Raw genomic sequence first — 18,607 nt, forward strand, 5'->3', positions numbered from 1 at the left:
TCCCCAATGAGACAAGGGCAACAATAGGGGGGAGTGCCTCTGTCACATTATTTTCCCCCACCGAGGCACGCCAGCTGCTTACAGTTGCTTAATGGCTACGAGCTGTCACAAGGCATCACAGCCCGCTGCCACACAGGAGCGGCAGATGCTTTAATTGCACAATGACTTGTAGGTTGTCAACAGCAATTATACCAGGCTTCCACCTGAGGGCACCCAAAGAACACCGTCGACTCACTTCGCCGGCTAGACACAAGCCTCTGAAGCTGGCTGCTACACATAAACCTGATCTCTGAGTCTCGCTTCTGTCCAGACAAGAGCTGCAGACGGATTCCAAGTCTCCTTTTAGCTTAATGGTTTTGCCATGTGCTGCAATAATCTGTGCAGGATTGTCAGACAGCCGGCTCAGGACCCCAAAATCATATTTAGAAATAAAATATTTATCTACCTTTGTCACCTTAGGGCCCGTTGCTCACCGTGCTGCGGCAGGTCGTGGTGTGCAGAGTTTGAGTAATTTTGCTCATTATTAATTCATGTCATTTTTTTTTTTCTTTTGCAATTCAGGGGAGGCTCGTTCGCCGTTGCCAGTCCCAAGATTATTATCATTAAGAGGAGGCAAATAAAATGGTGAGTTCAAAGCTTTGCATGCTTCAGCCCACATCGGTTCAAGTATGTTGATAGTTCGTTATACATACCGTTCTAATGAAATACTGTGTAATGTGCTCAGACTTGTGGTATATTCTATTTATAGGCCGCCCTGAAATTATAATCAAGCAACTCAGAAACCAAACACAGACAGCGACTTTCTGTTTGTGTCATGTCAAATTGAACGGGTAAAAGATGTCCCGAGTCCCGTGTTTGTTTTGAGCCATAAGACAAATTATACACACATGTATGAATTCCTTTGGTCAACAGCTGCCATCTCAGCATCAGATAAAACGGAGCCAAAGTCTGGGAACCATCAGATGCCTCCAACACTCCCACTTTATCATATAAAAAGACAGTGTACACAAACACACACACTCACACGGGCACGCTTGCACACACGAGCAAGTGCAGCAGTGCTACACACAAAAGGCGCACATGCTCACACGCAAAACAGCGCTATGCTCTTTGTATCTGCCAACTGATGCAGATGATAGGGCTGCAGATGAGTGCAGGCTAACCAGAGACTAGAGGGTACATGTGGCTTCACAGACAATAGCAGGCCACAGCCTTTGGAGGAGAGTATTCAACCCTAAGAAACATGCTGGGATGGAAATGAAGACAAAATTGTAACCGTTTTTTATGTCGTATAAGTATTTTTGATACTGATAAAGATCAGGTTTTGGCTGATACGGAGAATCACGCAGATGTTGACATATAGCTGGAATGCAGTAAAATGTGACCGTTACCGAGAGGAGGGAAATTAGCTCTCTTGTCTCCTGATGAAAAGCGCATTTCTATCAAAACTGAAGTATTTTTAGTGGAGTTTGCTTTGGAGGGAAGGTACTGCAGGTGCCTTGTATTGTGCCGTAGAGTCAGCAGGGGGTGTCCAAAATCAGGCTGGAGAAAGAGACCCTGTGCTTGTTTGAAGCAGCTTCCAAAGCACTGCTCCAGTTTGTAGCAGCTGACATTTTGGAACCAGTGGGTCAGCAAAATGGAGAAGGCACGGAGATGCATCAAAAGCAGTGAGACTTTTGATCACCGGATGCGTACGTGTGATTTATTCCGGCTCTTTGCTTTTCTTCAACACGAGTCCTAATTACGGCTGCCGGGAAGTGACCATTAACATTACAGCAAGTAGGTTTCAGGTGTAGCCTCGTGCTCCAAAGTAGAACGGAGCAGGAAATGAAGCCGCACGCTCGGTGTTTTGTATTTGGTCAGATCTGCAGAGCTAAATCTAAACAAAAGATGTGCCTGCGTGCGCGCACCACGCGTGCGTTTTTCTGTGCGAAATTGTCAACGATGTCGTGGTGGAGGAGGGAATCTTGATAGTTAGACAGATAACAATGAGGGTGGCTTATTCATGCCCTGCACACACACACACACCTACAGACACACCATGGACACACACACGCGGCATCATCATCGTCACAGAGGGAGAAAGGCTCATAATTGGACAGAGGTGTCTGTAGATAATGAAGCCAGACCTCACACCTGCCAAACCTTGGGGATTTCACTTGACTGGCCACTTAAATCTTCCTCACTCTGCGGGTCTGGAGGGCAAGAGAGTGAGTAAGGAACTAATGGAAAAAAAAGCATGCGCTACAGGGAGGATCCCTGTCAGCATGAGTGTAGTGTGGACCCCCCCCTCCTCGCCCGCCCCAGCTAACTCAGCCCCCACAGCTCGTTCCATACAGCACCCACCTCACTTCACTTCACTGTAAATCCTCTGGTGTCAAGGATTTCAGACGGAAATGGGGAAATGCTGCACCAGCTATTTTGTTTCAAACTCTCAAAACACTCGCTTCTCCCAAGTTGTCTTTGGTGACAGCGTTGTGTGCGGGAAGCGTATTGTGCCAGCTTTTAGCGGGGTGTCATTCGAGGTGCTGAAAGGGAAATCAGATAGACGCTTCAACGGAGAAATACTTCCATGTAGAAAGTTTACCTGACAGTCATCAGTGACGGCGTGACAGCGTATCAGTGGTAGCAAAAAGCTACACCAATTAGGGGTCGAGTTTACCCCGGCAAAATCTTAACAATTTATAAGAAACAAAATGGAATTTCACTCCGTCTTTCTTCATGACTAGATCCATAAATGAGGCGTGGAAATCATTGTCATTCTGGCTACAAATAAGGCAAAGATAGAGCACCAGAGGAGGAACTTGTATTATATTTTGTTGTCTTCTATTCTATAAATACACAGACAGCGATGAGAGGCAGCAGGGGGGTATCACTCTTTGTTAGCTTGTCACGAAGTCAGCCACGTCAGCTTTTACATACGTGGTTGTGTCTACTGTCAGAAGGTTGTAGTGTTAAATGATAAGAATCAATAACTTTGTAGTGCTAACAGACACAAATAGAGACTGGTAGCTTTGCTCGTGGGTCAGCGGTATCCAGATGGCCGTGGTATATCTGTCATACCTTCGTCTTTATTCTGCAGATATCGGATAAAAAGCATAAACACACGCTTGTCAAACTCTGCTGTCTTGTGGAAGTTGTTTTGTGCCTCCACTGCTACCCGAAGTCAAGCCATGCATTAATGCTTTGACTTTAGGGCTAAAGCAAGGTTACCTGGAGAGCCATCATTTCTCAGAAACACAGAGACAATAGTGATTCCTGGTGGAGATCTGTGTGCACGCCTGTGCACGTCGCGGCAGCACGCTCAGAGAAGTTGTCAGGTGTCAGTGAAACTGCATACAATGCACACAAGCTGGCAGATTCATAGCAGGATAATGACACAAGTGCACAATATTCAATCGCTGTGCAAAATCTGAATGAATTCTAAAATCATCCCCTTTTGATGGAGGCTCTCATTCAACATGAGAGGAGCCGCGAAGCTCAGCCCAGGGTAGTAATCTCGGATACTTTCAGTTTAATTTTCCAATGTCCAGGCCAGGTGGGAAGGTAAATGAGCCCAGGTGGCTCGCCTGGCCTGTGATACCCAGGAGGGAAACCTTGCAATCAACAGCAACAGAAACTAGCATCCATGGTGACGGATGGTGTCACATGTGCACCTCGTGTTTGTGCTCTAAGTGCTGTGCATACTGAGGCGATGGCTGATGGCTCGCCTCGTCCTCTGCGGCGATAGATCATAGATAGACGAAGAGCTGCGCGAGCACAGCCGGTTTTGGGAAATGTGCTGTAACCGTAGACCCCGGATCATCACGGTGCCATCTTTTACCAGCTTAAACCGCCACGCAGAGACACTCTTAGTCGTCGGAAACCTTCACTAATGCGGATCTTCTTTCCAAATTGCGACGATAAGCAACGCTGAGATGCGCCCTGAAATGAAATCACACGGAAACCGAAAGCTTATCAAGATGAAACTGTGCAATAATACAAGAATTATCCATCACCATCCGTCATGTATTTGTTTGCAGGAAACAGATTACATGGATCTTAATTGAAATATTATTTTACCTTCATTTGAATTATTTATGGGGTTGCTGACTACATTCATACCTCAGAGAAAAAACACGAACACATTATGTGATGCAAGAATGTGTGTGCGTATTTTTCTCATATATTATTCAAAGTGTGGAGTCAGAATCTGGTCTTATGTAGCCATATGAAGGATATCAAACGGCCTGTCTTTGATACAATTTGCTTGAGATCCACTGGCCAGAGCAGAGCTGTCCATTGGCCTACCATTGCTAATGAGATCGGGGGGTAAAATTGAGAGTGGTGGGCTGGCTGTCATCCGCTAGGTGATGGTTTTAAGACTAAGCAGTGATACTTCATTAATTAACCTTCACATTCTATGTAGATCTGCTCATCAAGATGCAGTTAATTAAAGAAAGGTCATTCCAAGGGCTGCTGGGAAGCGGCATTATTACAATGGAGGGATGGCACTGCTTTGAGCGAGATAACACAGGGGAGGGGGGCAGGGAGCAGGCGATCACCCAGTCACTGCTAAAATGGCAGACGACTTGCCAAAGCCAGCGTCTGAACTCCTGACTGTGGAGTAGATTTTAGTTGTTTTTGTTTTTTATTTCTTACGTTCCCTCTTTTTTTATAGAGAAAGATTCTGCTGAAAAGCTCTAATGGAGGAAGCCTCGGTAAAATATTCATTACACTCAATCGACAGCATCTATCTTTTAGCATCTCAGTATAGTTTTTCTGCTCTCTTTTTGCAGCCCCGTATCTTTCCTGCCAATTTCTTGGGTGATTTCTGCTTTCTCTGACCTTGCTCAGCGTACAGAAAAAAAATGGCATCTTGAGTAAATAAAAGGCCAGGAAGTCGGCGGGATATGAAATAGTTATGCGTCATCTTTAAGTGAAATCCACTTCTGGGTGGTGACTTATTCATTTTGATTTCTTCCTATCTGTCCATATATCTATCTTTGTCACAGCACAGCTCAGAGTGCGTCGCCCTGTTTTGGAAAGAGGATCAACCTGATGCCACGTTTCGTCATGAAAACATTAGCTTTCGATTAGGCTCAGGAAGCCTCTGCTTTTGTGCCTCGGTCTCGTTTGAAACCTTGGCGTCAGTTTTTCAAAATGTTGCTCTGCTGCAAAATTGCGGCGAGGCATCAGCGCCTCCCCCGTGTCCACTCAGTCCTCCCGTAGTCATCCCTGAGTGTCTTTTGGCATTGCTTCCAATGGCAGGTGTAGAGAAGACAAACGAGGAGCGGCGCGCCGGCGTGCACGCGCATGCATTCAAGCGTGTGTGTATATATGTGTGTGTGTGTATCCCTCCCACCCTGCTACGATACAGTAACTGCTGACCCCGGACACAGTGCCATTATGGCAGACGAGGCAGGGCTCCCCTGGCAGCGGCTGGGGCGGCTGGTTGCTAGGTGGAGAGACATTACCGCGGGCCTCTGCAATAATTTATCCTAAGAGCGCGGCGAGCCGTCATGTAGCCCCTGACAGAGAGCTGCAGTACTTTATCAGCCTGCCTGTAAATCAGCCATGTGTGGGTGCAGACGGCAACATTGTTTGATCTCTTTCAGACACTCTAATAATCTGCTCCCCTCTGATTGATACCTTCACACAACAAAGCACATTACACCAGCAAACCGCAGCAGCCAGCGGTGTGTGCGTGCGCGTGCGTGTGTGCGTGCACGCGCTAATGTAAGAGGCATGTGTGCCCGTGCGTGTATGTGTGTGTGTGTGTGTGTGTGTCTTTCTGGTGGTCATCAGTATTGCCAGTGGCCTGGGGAGGAGGAGGGAGGGGATGAATGAGTCTTCTGCAGAAACACAGGGTCATTTGGAGTCTCTAAACCAATGACAGGCTAACGGGTTCACAAAACGATCACTGGATGAAGGGAGGGGCAGGGAGGGAGGGGGGAGGGAGGGAGGGAGGGAGGGGGGAGATAGAGAGAGAGGCAGTGCCACCAACCTCAACACAAGAAATACAGCAAACAGATAAAGAGCCGCTGAAGCTGTTTTTCTTTTCTGAAACGATGGCGGTTTTTTGAAATGAGAATTTTGCGAAGACGCCTGCGACACTGCGGCGTTTCACTTCCTCTTTAGATGCATGTAAACGTTTAATTTATTTCTGTGCTCACAGATTGCACGGACAATTTTCCTGTAAAACTGCACAAATACAGTTAAAGAAGGATTAAATTTCCTCATAGCCAAGATTTCCCAAATTGATATGTAGTCCACGTGTTGACAAACACAGCAAATGTCGCCACACAGCTGAATGCTTGTATCTTTTCTTTAAAATGCTGATTTCTTTTTTTTCCCATTCACGGCCTTCTATCAAATCAAAGTGAATTGCATCCTTTCCAAATTGCCCACCAACTCCTTGCTTGATATGGCTCATATACAAAGGAGAGCAATGTCCCGTCCAACAATACCCGTACCATTTGTGCCGCTCAGCTTCAGAATGTCATTGGTTTGAGTGTGACAGTAAAACATAACTCTACCTTTTCTGCGGGTTGCATTGGAACACGGCTTCCAATTATTCAGCTCCAAATTCAATAGCAATTTTCTGCTCAATGAAATAGTGGTTTCAATCTCTAGAGTAATGTCACTTTAGAGAGATTTTCAAAATGGCACGTCTGTGAGTGAATAGATGGACGCGGGAGGATTCATTTTGCTTGAGGAAATGGTACTTGTCTGCTGAAGCTTGTCATTTATTGATGAAGAGAATACGTCTTCAGATACTATAGAATCTGCTGTGTAGGTATAGATATAGCGTTTGTGCTCCAGTCGCAGACCTGATTTTTAGCTTTTAGTCCGAATTTCTAAAAGGATAAAAGGCGCCGAGCAGATGCATAACCTTATGATTGCGTTTGGTCAGACGGAGCCCATTTTGCTTCAGTGCGGCATTAAAAGTAGCACTGAACAATAAAAAAATGCAATTATAAGTGTGTTTGTGTGTAATGTATCAGTAGCCCATCCAGGGCCCCATAATGAATGCGATGCAACGTGCGATCACTGAGCCGTGTGTATGCCCCGCTCAATGCATCTCTGAAAATAAACAGAGCAATGGAAATGGTTCTCATTAGTGTTGTTTTCATATTAAGTCCCTCAGACAAGGTTGACAAACCCAGCTCCCTGTGCCAGGCTCCTCAGGGACCATCGCTTCAATACAGCTAGGGCAAACAACACCAGCCGGTACCAACACCATTACCACCTCCTATAGTTACTTATCCTCCCCTCCCTCCCTGTGGAGTGCTCTGTCTACACAGACCAGAGGAAAACGCATTAAGATCTTCCAGCAGCATAGAGAAAGAGTCCTGCTTTCATTTATCACCATTGCTATTGGCCCTAAAAGGGACAAATGTCTGTTCTCCGTCTCCGTGCTATTAGAATTGGAGAAATGTGTGCTGCGCGTGTGAGATGGAAGTTATTTTGTGCTCCAGAGACGATCCACTGCGAGGCTGTTTAGCAGGGAGGGAACAGGTGTGCTGAGCTTCTGGCTTCCACCATGTGTTCCAGTTGTTTCATCTGCACCTGTTTCCCAAGTCCTATATATGATGATCAAAACACTTTATTAACCATAAAGTGTTCGCGCTCTCTGCCTGTAAATGTTCCACAGTCTCATATTACCGTGAAGCAGCATATTACCATTGATGCAGCAGAGGTCAAAACTCATGTGTATTAACCAGGAAAATACAGACATCGAAAAGGATAAACCTTCATTCACCACCGCGCTTACTGATGAACGGTCTTTTAAACTGTGGCAGGGGAAGTATTCAGATTCTTTACTTTGGTAAAAGTACTACACCACACTGTAAAAATACTCTGTTATGAGGAGAGGTCTGCAGAAGTTAAAGTGTGTCAGTAGTATTTGGAAAATATACTTAAAGTACGAAAAGTAGAAGTAGTCAATGCTGAAAAACGTCCCCTGTGACTGTTATGTATGATGATTATGACTCATGCATTGATGTAAAAGCAGGATTTTACTGTTGTGGTGGTTCAGATGGAGCAGTTTTGTGCAGGACCGCAGCTAATGATGATTTTCATTATGGATTAATCTGCTGATTGATATCTCCATTAATCAATTGTTTGATCTGGAAAAACGTTGAAATCAGTGAGAAATGTGACACTTTTACAATGTTTGTTTCTTCCAACCAACAGACTGAACCTCAAAATGGTTAAAAATGCATTAAAATTATTAAAATAATTGACAAGCAGCAAAGGAAAACATCATATTTATGCGCTCTTCATATACTTTATGGGTAAAAATCGCAATATGAAAAGTAACTAGTACCTAAAGCTGACAGTAAAGTACAGTATTTCCCTCTGTGATCAAATGCTCTTACGTGTACTTGATTAAATGTACTTAGTTACTTTCCATCGCTTCATGCATGAAATCAGAGAAATGTGAATTTTCATGACCAAAATCTGACAGCAACCACATCCAAAGAGTTTAAATAATCTAACAGTAAACCAAAGCCGAAATCTTTCCACCCGCTGTCACCGCGAGCTGCAGCAAAGATTCCCAAACATCTGGTGTGAGGCTGCAGCTGCCCATTATTTTCATTATTTCTTAATCTTCACGGTATTTCTGTGATTAATGGATTTAATGCTCGGTCTACAGAATGTCAGAACACAGGGAAAATGCCCAAAGTGATGTCTTCAAAGTGCTTGTTTTATTCAACAAACAGTCCTTAACCCACAAATATTAAAATTACTCTCAGATGAATTAAAGAAAAGCAGCAAATCCTCACAGTTGTGTAGCCGGAAGCAGATAATCGTTGACATTTTTGCTTAAATACGTCCAAACAATTCATTTACGATCAAAATAGTTGCTGTTTATTTTGCTGTCGCTCCACTAATTGACTGATCGACTAATCATTTCAGCTCTAATCACAACTGGAGGCACAACTTGGTACTGATGGTTCACTTTAAACGAATAACAGAGCTCAGCTTTGTCTTCGTGGCCAAAAACTGGGTTACATGCGTCTGCGTGGCCGCTCTCTGCAGTGCAAACGGTCCAACTGTTGTCACGTAAGCCTTTATTAAGGAAGAATATGTTCCTCATTATTGTTATTGTTTGTGTTCTCAGGGCATTATGTGCATTTCAGTTTGTGGCGATTCACCAAATCTCACGTTCGCTGCCTTTGCTGCTTCAGCAGCTTCTTTCCTGGGAAGAAGTCACCTCTCAACAGCAGCCGCAGTGGTTTGTCTGACAGAATCAAAAGAGCATAAGCAGTTTGTCTAAACTGAAAAACACACCAAAAACTGCCTGAGCAGACACTTGATTAACAGGAAACCCAAGGAAAACATCTGCAAAGTGCGCTTAAGCATCGCCTTTCGGTTAAATTTGCTCTTTTCGGCGCCAACTGAGCATTCATGCTCTCCAGTGCACCTTTGCAGCCTGTCTCCGACGCCGACTCGCCCTCCTCCCAACATGGGGGAGCTCTCTGGCTCACCTGAGCTGTGATTTGGCAGGGCACATCACACAGCTGCAGGCTACAGTAAATATCACCTTTCTTGTTATCTCTAAGACCTGCTTTTCCAGTAAATAGGGGCACGTGTAATTCAATGCGCTGTGTCGGGCCGCTCGCTTTCAGAGGACATCTAGGTGACGTGACTTAGTGGCCCCGGAATGAACATAAAGATTAATAAGTAATGGCCACATAAAGATGATATTTGCACTCAGATATCCCTTTTTTAGATTAATGCTTTTGATCACAGGGAAGCTGGTAACACAAAACGAGCAGCGGACGGCAGAAGGTACGACGTCCCAGCACAATCCGGCACATGAGGATCCCGGAGAGCCTCGCGCGCTCCACTCCAGCTAAACTTGGGAGCTGTTGATATTTCTTTTCCTTTATTATAATCAGTAATTCTGCTGGCCTTGCATGATATTTGTGACTGTGCACAGTTATCCGCGATGATCATACAGCTATCTCGTGATTTGATAAGTGACACCGGCGGTGATGACTCCAACTAGCTTACATGTTTCGATTTATGGACAATAAGGATAGTATTCAGCTGCATGTCCCACACTCTAAAATGAAACGGTATTTGGCCGTCCGCTGTAATACTGTTGTTGGTCCCCCTGGCATTTTGTAATTTGTTGCAGTGTTTGTGTTCTCTTTCACACTTTAATATCATGGTATTGCTTCAATTTGAGCTGCAAGATAAAGTTCTATTTCATTTTGTAGGATTAACTTACCGGGTAGCACACGTCTCAAGGTATTTGTTGTGTTTTGTTTTATCTATGAATTATTTAGAGGCTTCAAAAATAGAGAATGGGTTACAAGACGTGCACGTCCTGTCTCTCTCGCAATCTCAGTCAGATGTTTAATTTGGTGTGCTAGCGTGGAATGGCGCTCGCTACGACTGGGATTAGGTGGTTGGCTATGTAATTTCCCTGAAGGAGGAGCATGTTGAATCTGAGAATAATGACAAAGGAGGACCCGAGCGTTTGAAACGAAGGAATATGAAGTCAGGAAGTTGTCATGGATTTTAGCTTCAGGGTGAAACGCTGTGCAAAAGTATACAGAAGAAAACACAATTCAACTTGTTGGTCATTAGACGGTGTCTGTAGCAATGCTATAATCATCCTTCACCGGGTCATTTTTCATAATTTAGCCGACATGCTAAAGTTCACTAGGTCTATTAATGAAAGATTCCCTGTTTTTCTTTATACTCCGTAGCACTTTTTAAAAATGCTAATGGACTCCAACAAGCACCTGAGCAAGGATGAAAGTGCCCTAATTCCTGCTCAAAAGGTCACCGAGATGAGTTATAGTGGTATAAGCACCTGAAAGCTATTCCCTTGTTAGACTTGACAAAGGGAGGCTGCCATTTCCCCCCTTAAAAATAGTGTTGGGTAATAAATGATCATTTGTGGAATGTGGTCGCTACCGGCAGTGACTTTTCCTCTGACATAACTTTACTGCTGGCTGATTTACATCCTGAAAGTTGTCCCCAAAATATTTAAAATGAGCATTTTAGTCATTATGCACAGCAGACGGCAGTGACACACACAAGAGCTCTTATTGTGCTTCTTATGGGAAATGGCTAATTAGTTGGCCATGAAAAATGCAGGCTTGCCTGTTTTACTATCATCCTCTATTTGACTCAACAACACTTCAGGCTTTTGTAACAGATTTGCAGTTATACACCCATAATCAGCTCAGTATGAAATATCTGCATGCCCGCACTTTGTTTTCGCGTCATCGAGTAACCGACACATGCGCGCTTCTATCAATTACGGAGCGTCCTGGTCTCTGGGTGATGTCCCTTCTGTACAGTAGGTGCTGTGTGCACCTCAGCATATGTGATAGTCCTCCTCAGCAGCCCTTCACAGGTCCCTGAAAGGTGCTCCTGGTGTGGATGCAGGGCTGTAGAGCAGGGATCACAGTGACAGTTTCAGGTGGAGGAGTCTATTAATAGTTTACCTCTCAGCCAAAGCATTTCATCATTTTTGGTGTCTGAGGGCTTCCTGCTTCAGAAAAGGGGGGTGAAGTTATGCATCTCAATCTACCCTTTCATATTTCATGCTGTTGAGGATTATAAATAAAAGGACAGATTTTGACCTGGGCTATTAGTTACCCGGGATCCTGTGGGTAGATGGTGCTTTGTCTTCTGTCAGCTTCTGGTGTTTTTCCTTCAGAAAGCAACACGATTACAATCAAATTCTTCGGGATACAATATGAGATATGATCCCCGCTGCCTGGAAGTGAAAAGGAGGAAGTCGGCGGGGTCCGAGGAACAACAAAAGGCCAAACAAAACAAAACCAATCAGTCAAAATCAGCCAAAAGGGAGCATCAGAATAGAGCAAGGTGGGGAGTTTGACAGTAGGTCAAGCTATGGGTCAGTCTGAAGTACCACTCTGGTGATTGCTGTTTTCCCCCTCGTGTGACTCTCTTGTTTTGACCACACAAACTGGCCGAAAGTCTCCGGAGACGAGCCTCTCTGACAGAGTGATGAGGAAAATAGTACGGCAGAAAGCTCTCACTCTCTCACCTTCCCCGTGGTCCAATAGACGGGCCCGGCGTATGCCAAAGCAGCCTGTCAGTGCTTCTTGTTGTTGGACAGACCTTTGATCTTGAACAAATAGAGAGAGGAGTCTCAGAGCGCCTGCCTCTGGGCATAAGGAAATATGGGCATCACAAAGGGTCAAATTCTGGAAGAAGGCAGTAAAATTAAAAACCTTTATGGCCGTCTTTATGGCTTCATTCCCTATGGCAATTACATTATCTATGGAAAATGACAGAGCTTTGTTCCCATTATCAGGGAAATCTCCAGCAAGGAGTGTCTGATGTGCTGAAAATGAAAGTGATGCATGTCAGTGTGAATATATCACTGTGCATGTGGACCTAACCTGCTGCGCTAAGGTGGCGGCGTCGCAGCTGAAATTTGATCACTTTCTGCAAATAAACACAAGCGCACGGATAACGAACTGCCCTAAAAATAACGAGAAAACTTCTGCGGCTCAGAGTGTTTCTATCAAATCCAGATTGACAAGCCTCACTTGAAATTAATGATTTTATTTTCCTGCGACCACTCAGTCGCTAACCACCCGAAACCCCACGCATTGACTTTTCTCCACAGATTGCAACTCATCCATTTTTTAATTGTGTTCATTTTTACCTGGGTCCCACCGGACCTGCAGCGGCGGTGGTCGTTGTCATCCGTCTGCTCTGACAGGAAGAGAGAGCGAGAGAGTGGCGCCACGCCACTTTCCACCCCGAGCTGATGTGTCAGGCTTATCACACAGCCGAGCGATCCTGAGGTGACATCCTCCACTGAATCAGTGACATTTCACGGACGGTGCAAATCTATCCATCTTTGTCAAGCATCAGCCTCGATTTTAGCATTCCACGAGTTAGCATATTGATCACCAAGAAACGCATGAGTGAGGACTTCTTGTTTTCTGCTCCTTAAAATGGGCAGTGTGAGTCCACTGGACTGCTCTGTCAAAGTCTGCTGCTGTGGGCCTTAATCTGCCCTCTTCAAAGTTGCATAAAATATGGATGGCTTTTGTCATTCAGGACCAAGAGGCTCACCAAAGACTTTCTTTGCCACTTTACTTTGTGTCAAGAAACTTCTCTGTCTGGAGTGAAGTTTCAACAAAGTCTCCTGCTGCAACACACTGTTGTTTTCGTTATATTAAACAGTGCGGCAGAAATCTCTCAGCTGAGTCTAAGCAGAGCTCGCTCCTTTTCTTTTTGCTGCTTTGCTTTAATAGCTTCATCATGAAACAAGCAGTTTACCGGCAACCATGTCAAAGAACGGTTTGCTAACTTGTCAAAGCGGTGTAGGTCTTTAAGCACATGTGTGTTCAATAAACCAAGGAGTTATGCTTCCTTGAGCCGCCTCGCTTAACAACAATGGAGCTTTGTTTCCAGCAGTTAAATTTCTGTGATGCGTTATGAAAAAACGCAGGAGAAAGAGGCCTGTATGTGATGGAGAAGGTCCTAACCACCTGGGTCCAGCGCTGTGTAAACTATAGTGGCTTCTGTTATTTGTGTTAGGGCATGCGATGTAATAATTGATTAATAATGCAGAGCTTTAGGGAAAACTATAACCCCTAAAATGAGGGCGATGATTGTGCTCGCGCCGAAGCAAATCAGCAGCGACAGAATAGCACCAGGGATTACAACATCTGCAGTCTGTGGTGTCGAGGTTAACTTGTCCTGTGATTACAAAACCCATTTCCCGGGAGCAGGTGTTACATTGACACCCTTGCGATCATGTATGTGCAAATGCTGGTGCAAACTGAAGCGCGCAGACACACAAACTGGAGCGCCCAATCACACAAAGGGTGAGAGAGCAGGAAGAAAAGAAAGGCTGCTTCCCCAACCATATGCTTTTGGCCTCTATGCCTGTGAGACCCGTGTGAAAACATGAATGAGCAGCCTGCAAATCGATAGGGACAAGAGATCTAGTGTCTAGCAAATCCAGTGCAGACTGACATGTTCTCCATGTAATCTCCTGCATTGTGCTGCGAGGGGAAAGATTATCCTTCTCTGACTGGCTGGTAAAAGGTTGCTTTGCTGTAGTTCATGTCTGTGTGAAGGGAGGGAGCATATGCCTCTCTGTAAACGATGCTGGCTCCCCCTCCTCCTCTGTCAGAGGCTGGATTATGTCCAACATTATCCACCCCCCTCACACACACCCGACTCTCCAATAAAGGGCTTTCTCTCTCCCCTTCTCCTTTCAAAAATCATCGGATTTATGACAGGGGATTTCGGAAAAGTTCTGCGCCAATTTTGATGCCTGCTAAGTACCCCGGCAGGATTAGAGGAGGCCTCTTGATGTGTGCACTCCAGTGTGTTGAGCAGTGCATTGTGGTCAGGGTTATCAACTGAGGAAAAAAGGCAGCAGCACATAGTGCATGATGATAAGGCTCGTTATACACATCAAGCGCTGAAAGCCGAGAGTGAGGAAGAGCATGTGTGTTTGTTTAGAATCAATAGCGACCACTATCACATTTAATTTGTCTTGCGCTGCCTTTTCCACCTCTTCGCTTTAATTTCATAAGCAGCAGATCGGAGGAGATGGCTAGCTCCGCTGTAGCATCGCCATTACGGGCTCGAGTGAAATGGCCGCTTACGTTGACTGGAAGTTGAAACTTAACACTGCGGCACAGTTTACAAAGTCACAATAAAAGGCAGCGACCAGCTCGGGGTGGACTTGTTAAAAAGCGGCGTGCATGCTGTAAATTGTAATGAAATACATCCACGACTTTGCCCTGATCTGGAAACAAACAGGAAAAAGTTGCGCCGTATCTGATTCAAGATTTATTGCGTCACGCTCGTATCGGCATGTGTGCTCTTCAAGTCTAGACAGACAGTCACCTTCACAGCCAGCTGTCCCCACGAACAGCCCGCCTGCGTTTCTCTCCGTGACGATGGCGGGCAGCACGCGTGCGCGGCTGTAAATTCCGAGCCGCCGAAGCGGTTTTGACCGGCCGCCTGCGGTCCCGGCGTCTGACAGGAGGTCTGGCTTCGGGCAGGTGTGAGACGAGGAAGAGCCAGGTTAGGCTCAGTTAATAAAGCCTCAACCAGTTCCTCAGTCTGCCCTTGGAGATCGCTTACATCAAAGCACCAATCAAAAACTGGTGCAGATATAATTTGTCATCAGGGATTTCCTGCTGGAGAATTATAGAGAAGATACAGGCCGATCAATACTATGGATTTTCACTGCAGTGGCTGATTGTCCAATTGCTGTGAAACATGTACCGAGATAAAGGGCACGCCTGCCATTTTGTAACAGACTGCCGAGTCAGCATAGGGCTTGTCAGATACTTATAGGCTGCTGTGATAGAAAATTATCATGCTGCAGTGTCCAAGTACTATTTAACACGTTTTTCCTCCATGGGACGTGATTCATCACAGATCCCCTCTCTCCCTGCTTTTGAGGGGGCATCACTCTGCGTCATTGTCAAGCGCGGCTCCGGCCACACATGGATGGCGTTTAAAAGGAGCAGACACAGACGGATGCCAGCGCAATGCAATCCCTCCGCTAGAAGATGTCAGCCAGAATTAGGAAAGACGCTGGAGGAATATGTTAAATCCCCCAAACACCCCTCAACGCTGACCATTTAACGCGTTTGCTGCCGCCTTCAAAAAAGTCCCAATCACTTTAAATTAACCTCACGAGAAATATTTATTATTAGATCAGTGTCTGGTTGAGCATCTGTGCTTTTGATGACCTGTTGCTGCCCTCTGGCACTGACCTCCAGTCACACCAAACACAGACATGCAACACCAGCGTGTGTGGTCAGAACAAGTCCTTCAGGCTTTCCAGTGGCATTGATACAGGTGTGCTCGAGCACTTTGTTAGAAAGCCTGGATCTCTTTTTCCTTAATCCTGCTCTGCTCCGACACTGATCGTAAAAACTGATGGGCCAGAACCAAATTACAGCCTTGTGGACAGCAGGGTGGCATAGTGGTTCATGGCCCCAGCATGGACCAGTTCATGTTCAAGCAGCGAGGTCAGCTAAAAGCCACATCTCTCTTTCCACAGGCCGGGACGTAGAGGCTGGCTTCTGATGGGTAGTCTTAACGTGCTGCGGTGAGTTTTTGAATCATGCTAATGTCCGCTGCTAAAATATCTAAAGACTGTCTCTAACATAGCCATGAAGTTCGCAGTCCTCAGAGGATGAATCCTACTGACGCTGGTGACCCTGAGCATCACGTTTGTGGTTTGGATAGATTGCTGTGATATCTGACACACACGTGGGTCAAAAGGTCCAAATTTTAGTCACATTCCCATCAGCCTCGGCTGTACTTTGCGCTTGATGCTAATTAGCGAATGTTAGCATGCTAACACGCTAAACTAAGATGTGAACATTGTGCCGCGGTGGCGTTTAGCTCGAGCAGCGCGGTGCTTCAGTACAGCCTCACGGAGCTGCTAGCATGGCTGTAGGCTTGTTTATTGGTATGAAAAGTGGAAAAAGCAGAGATGTCCTGCGCTGAGGGTCGTCATCAGGCCGATCCGGGTATATTTTAAAGGATCGGAGATGATTCTGATCCTTTCTTTACTGAACTTGACCGTGATTTGTCCACCTCAGCCTGCTAGTGTGCAAATCCAAATACTTGATGTCATATGCGACTGAGATTCAGTGTGTTGATGTGAAAAACTATTTGGCCGACCGATCTCCAGATTGGCTAACATCCTACGCTAATGAATCTGTTCTCTCACGGAGCCCCGGCGCTCTCTTTGACTCTCATTGGTTAAGATGACGAGCACTGCTGGGGGCCGGTCATATCAGCTTCACTAATTAATGTGAAATATCTGAGATTTGATTGGCCAAAATGTAACTTGTTTGTAGCCTGTGTAAAAATAAGGTGTGTCAGGTTTAAGCTGCAGCTCTTATTTCAATGTGTTGGATACATATTTAAGCACTGTTTGGGAGATATAAATAGGAATGGAAGTTTCCATGCAGCTGAGCGGAGGAGAGTTTACAGCCCAGATAGAAATAAAGAATCCTGATGAACAGTTTAATTCATCTCCTGGACGAATGTGTTTGGGGAAGTCCTGTCAGATGGACAATACCTAGTTCATGCTATAAAATGAAAACAAGCATTTCAGAGTGGGTGGGCCTTGTACCATGGAGCACTAAATGGAGCCCAGACATGTCTGTCTTTGTTGTATATGCCAAGCCGTTTTCCAGACTGAGGGCAGTGACTTACAGGGCTGGATGCCAGGCAGAGAAAGTGAGAGGCTGCAGCTCAGTGACAGAAGCAATGACCCTCAACTCAACCATCTTTTACTGTTTACGGATGTACTGTTGCAGTAATGACCCACTTTTAAAGCTGCTCTGTTAGAGGACGGCATATTTTCATACACATTTTCAGGAGTCCATATAGACAAATTACAGGAGTGTTTTATTTACTGTGCGGGCTCGATAGACTCATTAGACTTTAGAACAAAGACAAACTAAAAGATAAAAATCCCACGATTTCAGAAACATTTAGTTGCCCTCATACTTCCATTATCCCTTAACTTTCCCTTCAAATCTTAATTAATCCAGTACTTGGTTTATGACTAAGTTCCTGCAAAACTACTACTGCTAATTAGTGCTAATTAGCGAATGTTAGCATGCTAACACATGAAGCTAAGATCGCAAACCTGCTAAACCTGCTACATCAGCATGCTACCACGCTAACAATAGCATTTAGCCCGAAGCGGTGGACTTCATTACCCAGAAATCATGTACCGGGTGTGCATGCCACATTCCTCTGGTTAATCTCTTCCCTTTTGAGGTGAAGTAGTGGTTAAGAAACGCTCCTGTGGTGTGAACAGAGTGGATCTATCATGATTTATACGTATGTGCACATTTTCACACCTCAGACAGAACATTTATATTCCATTTTTTATTTTCATTTTTATGAGTAGCTAAAGGAGCTCCTGTAAGTACTTTCTCACATATTAAATCTCAAAATTTACCTTCGACGTTCATCTCACTGGTTTCTGACGCAGAGTCGCAGGAGCATCCTGGATAATTTAGCAGTTTTCTCATTGGTCACTAATGGTTCAGGGTAGTTTCTACAACCAGCAACAAAACAACTCTAGACGCTATATTTATCCAAACCTGCACTGGCTGTGGCACATTACTGAATTTTTTTGTTTTGAGTGATTTTTTGGCATTATTTTGAAGTCTGTTTTTGACTGTGGTCTGACCAGATCTGGCCATATTTCCATTGTTATTGCTGGAGCACTTAGTCGTCGGCGTAGCAGCTAAGTAGCTGCCCCCCTCTGACAAAACACAACTGCTGATGTGGCTTTCTCTTTCAGCCCACGAAGTTGGAGTTGATGTTGACAGGCTGAATTGAGGCCTTTTATTTGCGATCTGTGATCTGTGATGTGGCGAGCTTCTCTTCTCGTTGAAATGAATGGAAGACTTTGTAGAGAAAATGAATGAGATCTTCCTTCTGGAACACTTACCTGATAAAATCCCACAAGGGACCCCTCAGTCAGAAGCACACGGTGTAGCACATGATCTGGAACGTTATGTGAAAAACATTGCGCATTTGTCTGTATGTGTAAATTCAAAGTTCTCTGATACTAAATCCATAAATCCACGCCACGCCACCT

General features: G+C 45.1%; 1 protein-coding gene across 1 annotated transcript in view; it reads left to right on the forward strand.

Annotated features, from left to right (window-relative positions):
• Window positions 1-274: 274 nt before the first annotated feature.
• LOC139334872 (teashirt homolog 2) overlaps window positions 275-18,607 on the forward strand; it is a 98,534-nt gene continuing 80,201 nt past the window's right edge. The window contains exon 1 of the mRNA XM_070968107.1: window positions 275-624. The gene's annotated coding sequence lies outside the window, so the exon portion shown is untranslated. The remainder of the gene's footprint in view (window positions 625-18,607) is intronic.

This window comes from Chaetodon trifascialis, chromosome 8 (assembly GCF_039877785.1).
Source record: "Chaetodon trifascialis isolate fChaTrf1 chromosome 8, fChaTrf1.hap1, whole genome shotgun sequence".
Classification (NCBI taxonomy): Eukaryota; Metazoa; Chordata; class Actinopteri; order Chaetodontiformes; family Chaetodontidae; genus Chaetodon; species Chaetodon trifascialis.